We start from the raw sequence: 15,140 nt of genomic DNA on the forward strand, positions 1-15,140 counted from the left end.
CCACAAATGCTGATCCCGCAATGCTTTCGCGATTGTCTTACGGAACGGCGCCTAGGCTTGTACCAACAGGAATTCCTTTAGCCCAACCAAGCGTAGTTTTCGCTGCATCTTATTTGGCAGGCAGCCAAAACCAAACCAAAGTAAAAAACACCTTCCCTTTTTCCCGGGGACGTTTGTGAGCGGTGGGAGCTGTCACGGCCGATGGGCTCCCCGAGAATCCCTCAGTGCCGGCTGGAGCGTGATCGATTCGCGAACTCGCTCAGCAGCACTCACAAGGATTCCATCTGGGTTCACCAAAATGTTAACGTTCAAAAGCACATTATCACGGGGATTATATGCGGTGCTTTTTATTAAGAGCTCTGGGAATCGGGGTATATTCAACCCAAATCTGATTCCGACCATACATCCGAAATGATCATGTTTTATACTCTATTGTTACATAACTTTCACGTTAATTATTAAACTTATATTGTTCTATTGTATACATAAATTTAGCCCCTCTCTGAATTTCCAACATAGTTTCTCATTATTCTCCTTATGGTTATATAATAATTACATTTAATTACTAAACAATCATCACATCTAACAATTACATAATTTATCATACTGCTTACGCAGGTGCAGTTGATCTGGGAAAGCACAAAGCCTAGCATTTTACATTCTATCTTTAACTTTTTCCAGGGCTCCACTATCAATAGGCTATAGGTAAAAGTTAAGATATAGATTGGTTCTTTTGTCTGAAGATGCTCAGCAAAGAAGAGTATATAATGCATTGTAGCCACAATTAAAGGGTCTCCAGGCTTCTCTGCAGCTGGAACTGACAGCTGTAGGCACAGGCTCTGTCACCCACAACCCTGGACTTCTGTAACCTCTTGGATGGAATAAACTGCATTTTGGAGAGCTGCCTGGAGTCCCACATCCCTCATTAATGCTCTTACCCTGGTGCCCTGCTTGTACTTGGCAAAGAACAAAGCTGTTTGCCTGGGATCTGACAACAACACTGACCAGCTGTGCTCAGGCTGGATGCACAGGGAATAGCTTTTCCACCAATTTGATGCTGCACAGCCCCCATAATGGTTTCCCTGGGAAGGCAAGCTGGGGTCAAAGCTGCTTTCTCAGACCTCTGTGGCCTGAGGCCATGTCCCCCTTGATGAAGGTCTCCCAGTCCCAGCTCCCACCGTGCTGCTGGAGACCCTTCTGGCCCCTCTGCTTTGGGATGGGGCCTCTCTGCAGGAGCTGCTCTCTGCTCCTTGCCTTCCTCCATTGCATTGTGCTGGAGGATGCCCAGAAAGTCCCAGCACCAGAGGAAGAGCTACCCAGTGCCTGGGCTGATGCTGAACATCCTGTTCCCTTCCCTTTCCTTCTTTTTGAGACAACTCCGTTAGTGCCAGGACAATTTCTTTCCCAGGGGTCGGCCTTCAGTGGACACCTTGGATTCTTCACTCCCTTTTTTGGTGACACTTGTTACTCTTTTTGACTTTTCCCCTGCAACATGTCCCTTATGGGTTCTGTACTGCTTGACAGCAGGACTTGTTCATCACATCATCTCCTCTCCCTGCCTCCCAGAGAGTTTCTACTTTAGAGTGTGTGACCATGTTCACAGGGGTTCTTGGATGAGGGAAGAGATGAGGATCTGACTCCATGTTTCAGAAGGCTTGATTTATTATTTTATGATATATAGTATATTAAAACTATACTAAAAGAATAGAAGAAAGGATTCCATAAGAAGGCTAGCTAAGAATAGAATAGCAAAGAATGATAGCAAAAGTTTGTGTCTCGAACAGAGAGCCTAAGCCAGCTGGGCTGTGATTGGCCATCAATTACAAACATCTAACATGGGCCAATCAAAGATCCACTTTTTGCATTCCACAACAGCAGATAATTGTTTACATTTTGTTCCTGAAGCCTCTCAGCTTCTCAAGAGGAAAAATCCTAAAGAAAGGATTTTCCATAAAAGATGTCTGCGACAAGAGTGAAAAATGGCATTGTCTAGGCACCATGGTCCTGGGAAGGTTCCTCAAACCATTCATTAAAACTAAAGACAGTGGAATGGATGATTAGGGATCTCTTGGGGGTTATGATGAGACTGCCCCCCCAATCCAGAAAGGAAACCCAGCCTTAGGTCACAAGTTTGAAAGCTAAAGACAGTGATTCTTTGGGGAGCAGGTCACTGAAGGCCCTGAATGCCTGTCTGGCAATGGAGCATCCAGGTCATGTTTGACTGTGGGGAGCACTTGCAGCTCAGCAGGGTGAGAGGCAGGCACGGCTCACCTGTGTCCCTCACGTGGAATTAGAAACACCAGCCGAGTTACCCTTAGCTTCAATTTAAAATGGGGAATGTGACCTGAGTCACCTGGGAGTGTTGGAAAATGCCAACCAACCCACCAACAGTGTCAGGGGAACATTCCTGATAAATCCCTGGTGGAGCTGCAGAGTTTCTGGTGTTGGGCACTGGGGTTTGCTGTGCTGGCTGGGCACTGGCTGGGTCTGCCGCTTGGTGCCTCAAATCTCTCACCTTTTTGCTTCAAATCAAACCTTTTTACTTGCCTTCTCTGTCTTTCCCGCTCCCACTGTGCTTTTTGCATCCCCACAAGGTGCTCATCTGTGACAGTGTTCACAGGGGTTCTTGGATGAGGGAAGAGACCAGGATCTGCCTCCATGTTTCAGAAGGCTTGATTTATTATTTTATGATATATATTACATTAAAACTATACTAAAAGAGTAGAAGAAATTATTTCCTCAGAAGGCTGGCTAAGAATAGAAAAAGAAAGAATGATAACAAAAGGTTTGTGGCTCAGACTCTCTGTCTGAGCCAGCTGGGCTGTGATTGGCCATCAGTTCGAAACAACCAACACGGGCCAATCACAGATCCACCTGTTGCATTCCACAGCAGCAGATAATCAATGTTTACATTTTGTTCCTGGGCCTCTCAGCTTCTCAGGAGGAAGAATCCTAAGGAAAAGATTTTTCATAAAAGATGTCTGTGACATTCATCCCCGTCCTCTGCAGTTGCTCAGTGCAAGCATTTGCAGCTGCCTGCACTGCTGCTACCTCAGTGTCATCCCTGGGCTGCCTTTAGAACAGACCTGCTCCAGCCTGGGTTGGGAAGGGCTGGATCAAACCATTTCTCAGTTCAATGCAACAGCACCCAGCCAGGGGCTGCATCCTAGCCAGGAGCTGCTCGTGCAGGTGTCCCTCCCTCCCACTGCAGCTCCCTGTTTATAGTTGTGTTATTTTCCGGATATGAGCCATAGTTCTGTTATTTTCCAGATGTGAGTCTTACCCATCTAAATTCCAACCCCAACCACCAAAGGGGAAGAGACCCAGTTTGGATTCCTCGGCATCTCTAAGGAGACGCTTCAGGATTAGAAATGTGGAGGAGCCAGCCACAGCCCTGAAAGAATCGTGGGATTTAGCCCAATCTCCAGGAGCAGAGGTAGATCTTCTTGCACATCCAGGGCTTGTGTTGCCTCCCCAGCCTGCCAGCACCAAGTCATGCTTGTGCTGACCTCCCTTTCTGCTGCCCTGCTGTGCTGTGCCCTGACAGTGGGCTGGGCAGCAGGGCCAGTGGCTGGGTATGGGCTGTGTGGGAGGGAGAAATAGGAGAGTTTTCCTTGGAGAAGCTGGCTCAGATCCTACAGTCCTGTGTTGAGTGTGGGATTTTTTGGCCTGGTTTTCTTCACAATGTAAGATGAGGCTTTTCTCTGCATCATCATGGTAACACCTCCAGCTTCCCTCCCAGAGCAAGCTGGGATGATCCTGATCTCCATGGAGTCTCTTCCCAAGGCAGCCAGACTCCCTGTTTGCAGGCCTCTGCTTCCACCCAAGGGCTGGCATTGCACTGCTGGCCCTGAAGTGTCACTATAGGACACGAAAGAACACAGGCACACACTGCTGTTCTCAAGGTGAAGGAAAAGGGAAGTTTATTTTCTGACTCCAACATTAATAGTTTTCTAAGAGTGACAGTGGATTGGAGGGTGACAGTGCCACCTCTCCAATGACACTGGACAAACCAAGAGTCCATCAACTTTCCCCTCCTCCATAAAGGAATGCAAAACAATGAGTTATTTACAGAAAGTGTGTAAGAAAGTTCACCACAAGAATGTCAACATCAGAAGGCTTAGAAAATCTTAAAAAACCAGGGTGACACTGAAGCTGTCTCATAAATTGAGACTTTGCAAGGTGGCTGTCTCTTCCTCCTGGCACAGAAAATGGCTTGTTTTTCAGGTGCCTCCACAAACTCCTGAGCACCCTCAGCTCCCAGCAGGGCTGGCAGGAATCTCGTCCTCCCTGGATGTGCCGCACACTCCCCTGGAAGCAGAGAAGGTGAGAGGGAATCTGTCTCACTTGCCCATTGTCAGTGGGGCAAGCAGGGCTGCAGCTCCCAGTGCTACTGGGGGCCCTCAGCTGTGACAGTGTTCACAGGGGTTCTTGGATGAGGGAAGAGACGGGAATGTTGACTCCATGTTTCAGAAGGCTTGATTTATTATTTTATGATATATATTTTATTCAAACTATACTAAAAGAATAGAAGAAAAGGCCTCATCAGAAGGCTAGCTAAGGATAGAATAGAAAGGAAAGAATGATAACAAAGGCTCTGTCTCGGACTGTCTGTACGAGCCAGCTGGGCTGTGATTGGCTATTAATTATAAACATCTAAGATGGGCCAATCAAAGATCTACCTGTTGCATTCCACAGCAGCAGATAATCATTGTTTACATTTTGTTTCTGAGGCCTCTCAGCTTCTCAGGAGCAAAAATCCTAAGGAAAGGGTTTTTCTGAAAAATGTCTGCGACATTCAGCATTGACCACAGAGGGGCCACACGTCCCTCCAGGCCCATCACAAAGTGCTGCTGAAGCAGCTGCTCGTTGGAGAGGCTGTGCAGGACACGTTGTAGGGCTCCCAAGGATGCTGTGCAGCACCTGTGGAGGGCACTGCTCCCCCTGGACTATTGCTGGCCGGGGGCTTAGTACAAATCACAAACGGGATGGGACTGCTGTGGAATGTGCCTTGAGCTGGTTTATTTTTCAGCATCAGTCTCATTACATGGTTATGACAATGGGAAGATGCCAGCAGCTCACATTCCAGGCAGCAGACTAAGAACTTCATGTTACAACTCACTTTATAAGTTTTGTGACCAATCACACAAAGCAAAAGCACATTGACAGTAGTTTCTATCCAATCACCATAAGCACACGTACCTTTGGTTAAAACAATGCTTGCTTATTTTGAATACAATACCAGCTTGTAAGCCCTAAAACACAATGCACAGAGCTCAATTATTAAGCTTAGAAATTCCTAATATCTTGCTAGATAAACTTTTCTGTAGCTTAGGGAGTTAGTCTAGACAAGTGTTAATCCACAGACCATTATTCTATGTGTCCTTCCTTTTCTACAGTTTAAATACTTTTTCTGCTGACCTATCTCATGGCTGCTGCTTAGCTCTAATCGCAGTTCTACAGTCTCTGAGGCCTGTCTTTTGCAGCTTTCCCAAAACCCTCTGATTTTGTGGATTGCCACACTGGACCTCAACAGGAGGTCCATAGGAAATTTTTGCAGGATCTTTTGCTGAGGCACCTTGAGAAAGCAGCATTTAAATCAGAGAGAGAGAGAAAAAGCCTCAGGAGTCGGATGAGCAGGGCTGGAGTCCTTCCCTGAGCTCCAAGAGCTCTCACTCTGAGTCTCCTCCTTTTCTAAAAGCAGTAAGAAATGCTTTTTAAAGGCAAGCTGTGCATCAGAGAGAATTTCTAGTGCCAGGAGACATCCCAGCTCACTTTAATGTAGTGTATGAATGAATGCATTGATCCCTGTCTATGGGAGAATATTTTCCCCATGGTCCCTCCATTGGTCAGTGGCACAGATGCAGGATGAGATTAGGGTGATTCTGGCTGTGTTTGGGGAATTGGCCCCTGTCACGATCCACTCGTACAAACGGGGGTTGTGATGGTTCATTAACTGATCTCAGAGTGCAAAAAAACAACACAGAGGGGATTTCAGTAATAATCAAATCACCTGATATTGAGTGCCCACAGCAAATGTGAGTGAAGGATTGGAAAGGAGATAAAGGAAAGAGAGAGAGAGAAAAGGGGGGAATAGCTACCAATGGAGAGATGAAATCCTCATGGTCCAGCCTATAGATCTGTCTTGTCACACTGGTGAGAATCTCCAAGTCTTGGTTAACTCAGGAGTCTTTTATAGTCCTCTGCTGAGGGAGGAACAGTGAAAAGACAATGGAGAATAAGTTTATTGACAATGGGTACAGATAGTCCATGTTCCCAAACAGGATAAGTCAATCTCAGCAGTGGGTGGGACCATTGTTTCAGGACTGGCTCCCATGGGAAACCAGTCTTGGTGCAGCAAACACACCTGCAGGCAACACTTGGCAGAAATCCTAGAAATCCTGCTTCAGTCAGGCCCGCGCCCCCTGTGTTAGAATTACAGGGGTCTCAGTCTCAGCCCTTGGGAGGGGGCTTCAATCTCCCTCTGTCACGGCAGTCATGAGGCAGATTGTTGGGAAGGATGAAAGTTTGACAAGAAAGTCTCACAGATATGTATGTTTAGCAGAAAGATTTTAAATGTAGAGTCTGATGAAGGAATAGAGATGGAAGCAAGTTTTGATATAGAAGAAAAGAATTGCTGAGCCAGTCTTACTGGATAACCAAGAAGGCAAAGGAAATGTTACTTACAAGGGGTTTTTATGGCTTAGAGCAAAGGATAAATCCACCCCAAACAGAAGATGTTTTTACCAAGCAGAAAGGTAGCACTGGCAAACAAGTTAGCAAAGTTGCAAGTAGAAAAAAAGTCTCATAATTTTCCACTGCCAAAAAAACTGAATAACAACTTCTAGCTTCAACTGTAATGTACTAACTTTTAGTGACTGGAGAACAGTAACCAGAATATGGTAATGATAGTAGTTATGATAGGCTATATATAATAATTAAGGTATAGATTGGTTCTGCTGTATGAAGATGCTCAGCAAAGAAAAGTATATAATGCATATTACTGCAGCAGGATCCCCCTGGGGCAGCCCATGAGATGAACAGGTTAGCAAAACTTGGGAGTCCAGCAATGCTTGTGAAGCTGGGCAGGCCATAGGGGAAGCCGCCAGCAGAGACAGTGACTTAGAGGCTGTCTGCCAAGAAAATAATCTGAACAGTGTTTGTTTCTTGCTGCCTCAGGTTTCAGATACAGAAAACATCCTGGGGATTGTTCAGGCTGAAAACATCAAAATCTCTGCAGAGGTCTGTGATGTTTCTCTGAGCACCGACATGCCTGAAGGTCAGTGGGTGCCTCCCAAACAAAGCAGTCCAGGTGGAGCAAGGAAGAGGAAAATATCTGATCATGTGTGTCCTCCCTCTAGCCAGGCCTGGGCTGTCACCCTTGGGACTTGGTGGCCTGTGGGCATGGCAGCCATGCTTGCAGAGCAGTGTGTGCTGTGCTTAGGGATGTGTCAGAGTGTTTCCCTGGAAGTGCTGGGATGGGGAACTGCCTGGGGAACTCCCTGCAGAGGGAGGAAGGCTTGGAGCTAGGAAGCCTTGAACATGCAGGTGTCTGTGCACCTGAGGGGGGCAGGTGGAGCTCCCTGCATGCTGACATGCCTTGCTCTCCTCCTTAACAGCTGTCAGAGTGAATCACATCGACTTTGGGCACTGTCCTGTCGGAGAGCCCTGCTGGAGGGCCTTGACCATCAGCAGCCACGCGCAGACCAAGGTCATGCGCTTTGAGTGGGAGGCAGACGCCCCATTCCACTTCTCCCCCAAGGTGAGCATGGACTGCTCTGCCTCTCCCCATTGCTCAAGCCCTGCCCTGCTGTGCCTGGCAGCTGGCAGGGAGTCCTCACATGCCACTGACAGCCCATTCCAGCGCCATGGAGGAGATGCAGTCCCTGGCTTGGCTGGGCCAAGGCTGCCAGCCTTGCACAAAAGGCTTCGTATTATGGCAGGTGGCACCTTCTGTCACACTTTTGTCTATCAAACTTCACATAAATCCACTCTGAGGTGCAGATTCCTGTTCACCACATCTGTCCCTTCTGCTGTCACTCCTGCCCTTGGCAGTGCTCCCAGTTTGGTCTTGACTCCCTTATTCTCCCTAGGTGGGACACCTCCATCCTGGCTGTGCCAAGGACATCACAGTGACCTTGAGATCAGATGTCCCAGCCACCTTCAGAAGGCACCTGGTGAAATGTAAGGTGACCACAATCAACTTGGAGCTGCCACAAAGGAAGGTTCAGGACTGGGATGACCAAATGACCATCACCATGTGGAAGAATACCACCGGGAAAGACCCGGCAGCCAGGTGGCCTCAAATAGAGAGGGTAAGAAGCAGAACAGCAAAAAAAGCCAACCCAGCTTTTACAAGAAGAACCACCATAACACCATCACTGCTGGCTGAGCACCTCCTGCTTCCTCTGACATTGGACAGCCGTGAGCTTCACCAGCAGTGCATTCCAGGGGAGAGGTGGATGCACAGTGACCAGATACACTCACACAGGATGGGGAAGCCTTTTGACAAGAGACCTTTAGCCACACACAGCTATCAGTCTGGGCCACAAGCCCAAGTGTTGCTGCCCATGCTGAATGGAAGGCAATGCTTTATGATTTTATCCATTTGATGGTGTTAGAAATCTCTTCATCTGATTCACCTTTTCGCCAACAAAGAGTTAAGTCTACTGCACTCTGCATCTTCTTTTGAAGTGGAGGGAAATCCACTTCTCCTGCATATGCTGGTGAACTGTGAGTTTTGTCTGCATGAGGATTTGGTTGTGGTCTCTGTATTGTGTGGGATATCTCATCATGGAGTAGCCCAAGCACTGTGTGACTCTATGGAGGAGTCCAGAGAAGGATCATCTCCAGAGACTCTTGCTTTTATTGTCATTATTGCCAAACACACTCATCTTGGGTGAAGGTTCTTTCCAAGTTCCTGGACCCTTTTTAGGCCTCTAAACCGTCCCCCTTCCTATCAGAATGTCTGCAGTTGGAGACTTTCCCAGTGAGATCTTTCCCATCCCAAAATGCCCATCCCCAGCTCCCAGCAGTGTGGCTGTTGCTGCAGGCATGACATATGGAGAGCACTTTCTCCTAAGACAAGAAGAACAAGGTGCATTCTAGAACTCTTCAGTCTTGGGCTTCTCCATCCACAGAGCTCCAGCAGGGCAACTTCAGCCTAATTTTGAGACCTGCTGGGTGTATAGGGGAGCAGGAAAAAAGCCAGTCCCTCTACAAGGTTGAAGGACAGGGACTGAAATGCAGCTGTAGTCTCCATGGGGATATGAACAGCTGTGGTAGTGACTGCTTGGATCAGTGGCTAGAAATAGCTACTGTAGCAGAACAGTCCCAATTTTGTCATCTTTGCAGGGAAGTAAAAGGGAATGGTTCTTTCTAGTCCCTCTATGAGGCTGAGCTTGGAGGCCAGAAGATTGCCCTTGTGAGCCTGACTTTGTGGGCTCTGCTCAGTGATTCCTCCCTCGTGTGTTTGCAGGTGGTCAAGGCAGTGCCAGAACCAGCTCACACTGTGCTGGAGGAGAGCAGCCAGGAGGTCGAGGTGTACCTCAGTGCCGTTGTTGCCCACGCCCAGTTCCAGCTGAGCACCACCAGGGTTCAGTTCAAGGACACCTTGCCCTTCCAGACAAGGACAGCCACGTGAGTGCTGGAGGCCAGGCACAGCTCCTCCTGGGAGCAGGAGCTGCCTTTGCCCAGGGCTGGCCCAGGGCCTGCTTGCCACAACTCTCTCCCAGCCAAAACTGTCACTGCCTGGGGCTCTATGTACAAATCACAAACGGGATGGGAATGCTGAGGAACACACCTCGAGCTGTTTAATTTCCAGCATCAGTCTCATTACATGGTTATGACAATGGGAAGATGCCACCAGCTCACATCTCCAACAGTAGATAAAGAACTTCATATTACAACTCACTTTCAAAGTTCTTTGACCAATCACACAAAGCAAAAGCACATTTACAGTATTCCATCCAACCACTACGAGCACATGTACCTTTGGTTTAAACAATGCTTGCTTATTTTGAATACAATACCTGCTTGTAAGCCTTAAAACACAACGCACAGAGCTCCGTTATTAAGCTTAGAACTTCCTAATATCTCACTAGCTATACTTTTCTGTAGCGTAGGGAGTTATTCTAGACAAGCATTAATACACAGACCATTGTTCTATTTGTCTTCACTTACTTTCTGCTTCTGTAATTTTTCTGCTGACAAATCCTATGGCTACTGCTTAGCTCTAATCACAGTTCTGCTGTCTCTGAGGCTTGCCTTTTGTAGCACTCCCAAAACACTCTGATTTTAAGGATTCCCACCAAAACCAGCACAGGCCCCTTTACGTGCACACAAGGCCAAGCAGGAGATGGTGGTCAGGAGAGGCTCAATGCTGCCGTATCTTTGTGCTGAGAACAGCCATGGCTTTGCTTTCACTGCATGTCATTGGTCCTCATCTGCTCAAGAAGAAGTTTGCAGTCAAAGCAAGACCTAAAGTCCAGAGGAAGCCCCTTAGCTTCAGTGTCCTGGGCACCCTGTTGGCCCTTTTCTCCTAAACTTGTAAACTGTGAAATACTTTCTTGGGCCAGCCAGATCAGCAGTCTGAGCATGGCAGGGTTGCCTGGGGAAGAAGATGCTCCTCAGGAGAAACTGGTACCAGGAATCCATCAGACAATATTACTGTACTCTTTGCTTTATACTTAAAGGACTTTTTTTTTAATTCTCCTTCTTGTTTTTCAGTTTCATGATGCACAACACAGGGGAGGTAGCCCTGAAATACTCCTGGGAGAAAGCTCAAGAGAGTGAACCAGTGAAGAAGCCATTCCCAACCACTCTGATGCGTAAGAGCATTTCACTTGGTAGCTGAGGGCCTGAGGAGAAGACCCTGCCACTTGACTGCAAAACATGAATTGCTTTTTCATCCTTGTCCCCACATCCACTTTCATCAGGATCTTCCCAGCCGCAGCTCTGGAGAGTTTTCTCCAGGTCCCCCTCTGCCTTTCAGCCCCTTCTGTTCTTGCCCTGCCACTTCTGCTGTGCAGAGGAGCTGAGCCAGGCTCTGGGGACAGCCACGTGCTGGGTCAGGACTGGCAAGGGAGACATCAGGTCATCTCTTGGAGAAGTCTGAGAGTGGGAAAAACAGTGGTGTAAGGAGTGAGCTGCCCTGAAGTCCTTGTCTGTGTGCAGTTCTGCACTCCAGGACAAATGCAAAGTCAGTGTCTAAAACCAGCTCTCCTGCTTTGGCACAGGAGTGTGTGCTGCAGGCAGAGACCCTGCTCCCAGACGCTCTATTTCCTGCTAGAATAAAGGACATGGCCAGAGATGCCCCAAGTGCATCCCAGCTCTCTCCCACCCACCTGCAGCAGGAGGCAGAGCAGCTGGGAACACAGGATTTTGTCTTTGAAAGGTGTCCTCTTCCTCCCTGCAGGTCGGTTCCTCTCCTACAATCCCGTGAAGCAACAGAAAAAGCTGCTGTGTCTTTTCTGGTCAGAGCAGGACCATCCTGCTGAGAGGTCTCCTAAAGTGTGGCAGCAGCCGGATTCTGGGAAGCAGCAAGAGGAGCAGATTTCCAAGCAGCAGGAAGAGCAGGTTTTCCAGGAGGAGAAGCCTGAGCAGCAGGACTGCTCCAAGAATCTGCGCTGCTCAAAACAAAAGAACCTCTCTCCAAAGCGTGCCAGCTCCTCCCTGGAAGCCTTCCCAGATGATTCCCATGACCTGTTCTCCATCAACCCCTACTGTGGCAGCATCCCTCCTGGCCACAAGCAGACCTTTCACCTGCAGTTCTCCCCAAAGCACACAGGGAAGTTTAAGGCCACCCTGCTGTGCAGGTGGGAAACGTTGAGGCACTTGCCAACTCCTGCTTCTGATGGGTGTCACTGAATGACGGGGTGGGACAGGGTGGAAGGGAGCACAGTAGGTCATCTGGTCCCACCTCCCTGCTCAGGTGGGCTCATCCCAGAGCACATGGCACAGGGTTGTGTCCAGAGGGCTCTGCAATAATTCCAGTGGGGGACACTCCACACCCTCTCTGGGCAACTCATCACCTGCACAGGAAAGTTCTTCCTCAGGTTCAGGGGGAATTTCCTGTTCAGGTTCTGCCCATTGCCTCTTGTCCTACTGCTGGGCATCGCCAAGCACAGCCTGGTTCATCCCCTAACACCCTCCCTTCGGTCCCTCTGACTGGGATGGGGAGGTGGGAGACAGGCAGCCCCAGAGAGGCAGCAGAAGCACCCACAGGAGCACAGCAAGATCATCATCTGGCCTTGGTAGGGAGGCACTGGGAAAAGACACTGCATGGAACAGTAAGCTCCTGGAGGGTTGCTGTCAGTTTCTCTGGGTCTGGATTGAAGGCACTTGAGATGGTAGTTCATGTTTGGACTCAGGTGTTTATTATTTCTTATCAGTAAAGCAGTCTCACAACCATGAGTTCAGCAGCTTCTCATTAGCAAGGCACAAAATGGCTATCTCTTGTTACAAGGTCTTTTAAGACTAAACTCTCCAATTAAGACCTGACTCCTCGATTATTTTCCCTTTTAACCCAAGAACTGATCCCACAGAGCCTGCAATGCAGACTTTTCTGTCCAATTACAAAACATCACCCAAAGCCATGAAGAAGAAGGAAGAAGCAGCATGAAGAAGAAACTCAGGATGACACCCTGTGCCCTCCATCTTCCTTCCATCCACAACATGCTAAAATCCCAAAACCTAAATTTCTCACAAAGTGATACACCTACACTACTCTGTACAATCTCTTTCACTCTTTTGTGGATTCTAGTCTATCTTGAAGGCTAGAAAACTTTCTCCATGAAGGAGGGTCAAAGTCAGTGCTCCCCTGGGGGTCGGGACACCCCAGAGCAGACAAATATTCCCAGTGCCCTGGGTTTCCACAGTTGCAAAATCTGGAACGAGAGATCCAGGGAGCAGCCAGTCCCCAGCTCTGCTTCCTTTTGGGACAAGCAAGGCCTGCTTCTCTCCATGGAACCCCACGTGCTGTAGTTGGTCCCCAGGCATTGAACTGGTCATGTTCCTGCCCTTGCACCTCTGCAGCCTCCATGCAGCCAGTGCAGTTGTTGAATTTGCTGCTCGCTGCTTGCACAGAGAGAGGATGCAACACTGTGTGCTCTGCAAGGAGACAGAGAAGGGGCTGGCTGGAAATGTTTGTCTGGCTAATAGCAGTCCCTTTCTTCCCAGGATTCCTAACCTGGTGCCAGCTCAGAGGATGGGGCAGGTGATTGTGGAAGGCAGAGTCCAGGAGTGGAAGAATCTTGATGAACCATGAGAGTAGAGGGAGAAAGGCCAGGGAGCCAAGAAGGAGGCACTCTGGAGAGCACCACCCGAGGGACAGCGCTTGTGTCAGCTGGAGCATCCGGCAGGAGTCGGCGGCATTGTGCCTTCTGCTGCTGATGGTCTCCCACCCTTCACCAGAGACCTGCCAAGCTCCAGCTTACCTTTTAGTTAGCTACGTTAATTAACTGTTTGTTAGATAGATAAGTAGTTGATAATTGTCAGTTAATTGTTAATAAACAGTTGTTAATAAATTGTTCATTGTTGGCTTGTCTTGGTTTGAAAGGCAGGTGTCTGCGTGACCTCTCTGGAATGGAGAATGTGACCCCCTTCCCTCCAAATTATTATAACTTTGAAATTAAGGGGCTTTCAGGCAAAGATGTGGGAAAAGGAGTAAAAGTTCTTTGCCAGTACAACAAGGCAAACAAACACCACCACCGGCAGCAACAACAAACAGAACCAGATACCAAGCACAGCCTTCCCTCGGCTGCAGGCACTTTCCCTTTGGTGTCATTCCTGTCATAACCAGGCAGGGAAGGCAGGCAAATAATGAATAAAGTGATTACTAGAGAAACCTGAATTATTATTGAGGGCCCAGAAGGGGACACAGCACTCGAGGTGTGGCCTCACCAGCGCCCAGCACAGAAGGACAATCACTGCCCTTGTTGGGAAGGATGAAAGTTTGACAAAAAAGTCTCACAGATATGGATGCTTGGCAGAAAGATTTTTGAATGTAGAATCTGAAGAAGGAATAGAAATGAAAACAAGTTTGGATAGACAAGAATTGATGAGCCAGTCTTACTGGATAACCAAGGAGCCAAAGAGTGTGTTATTTAGAAGGGGCTTTTATGACTTAGAGCAAAGGATAACCCCACCTTAAACAGATGATTTTTTTTAGCAAGTAGAAAGATAGCAATGGCAAACAAACATGCCAATGTTGCAAGTAGAAAAAAAGGTCTCACAATTTCCCACTGCAAGAAAACTGAAAAACAACTTCTAGCTTAAACTGTGACATCCTAACTTTTACTGATTGGAGAATAGTAGCATGAATATGGCAATGATAGTAGTTATGATAGGCTACAGGAAAAAGTTAAGGTATACATTGGTTCTTCTGTATTAAGATGCTCAGCAAAGAAAAGTCTATAATGCATTGTAATCAAAACCAAAGGGTCTCCAGGCCTGCCTGCCAGCTGGAGCTGACAGCTGTAGGCACAGGCTCTGTCACCCACAACCCTGGACTGCTGTAACCGCTTGGATAGAATAAACTGCATTTTGGAGACTGCCTGCAGTCCCACATCCCTCATTCAGGCTCTTACTGTCCTGGTCCTGCTGGCTGCACTATTGCTGATCCAGGCCTGGTGCTATTTGCCTTCCTGCCCACCTGGGCACACCTGGTCTTAGGTTCAGTTGTTGTCAATTGGCTTCCCAGCCACTCTTTCCACAGCTGGGAGCTGCAGAGGGTTCGTGTGGCCAAAGTGTACGACCTGGCAATTGGTCCTGTTTAACCTCATGCCAGTGGTCTCAGCCCACGGATCCAGCCTGTTCAGGGCCCTCTGCAGCCTTCCTGTCCTCCAGCAAATCCGCCAAAAAATATTATTGCAAGCACTGATTGGCGAGGGGCGGCATGTCCACCGCCAGCAGTCCCAAAGCCCAGGGGTGGGGAGAGAGGATCTTTATTTTCCAGCCAGGCTCCCAGCCAAGAGCAGCCAAAGCTGAGGGAGAAGAGAGATGTTGTGAGGCGGCCAGGAATTCAGGGCAAAGCTTCATTTTCTCCAGAAAAAAAACCCAAACAACATTTAAACTGTAAGGGGAAAGTCTTGTTCCAGCCCCAGCCTTGGCCAGAGAGTGTATGTGCCATATCGTCTGGG

The sequence above is a fragment of the Melospiza melodia genome, chromosome 30 (genome assembly GCF_035770615.1).
Source record: "Melospiza melodia melodia isolate bMelMel2 chromosome 30, bMelMel2.pri, whole genome shotgun sequence".
In the NCBI taxonomy this organism is placed as follows: domain Eukaryota; kingdom Metazoa; phylum Chordata; class Aves; order Passeriformes; family Passerellidae; genus Melospiza; species Melospiza melodia.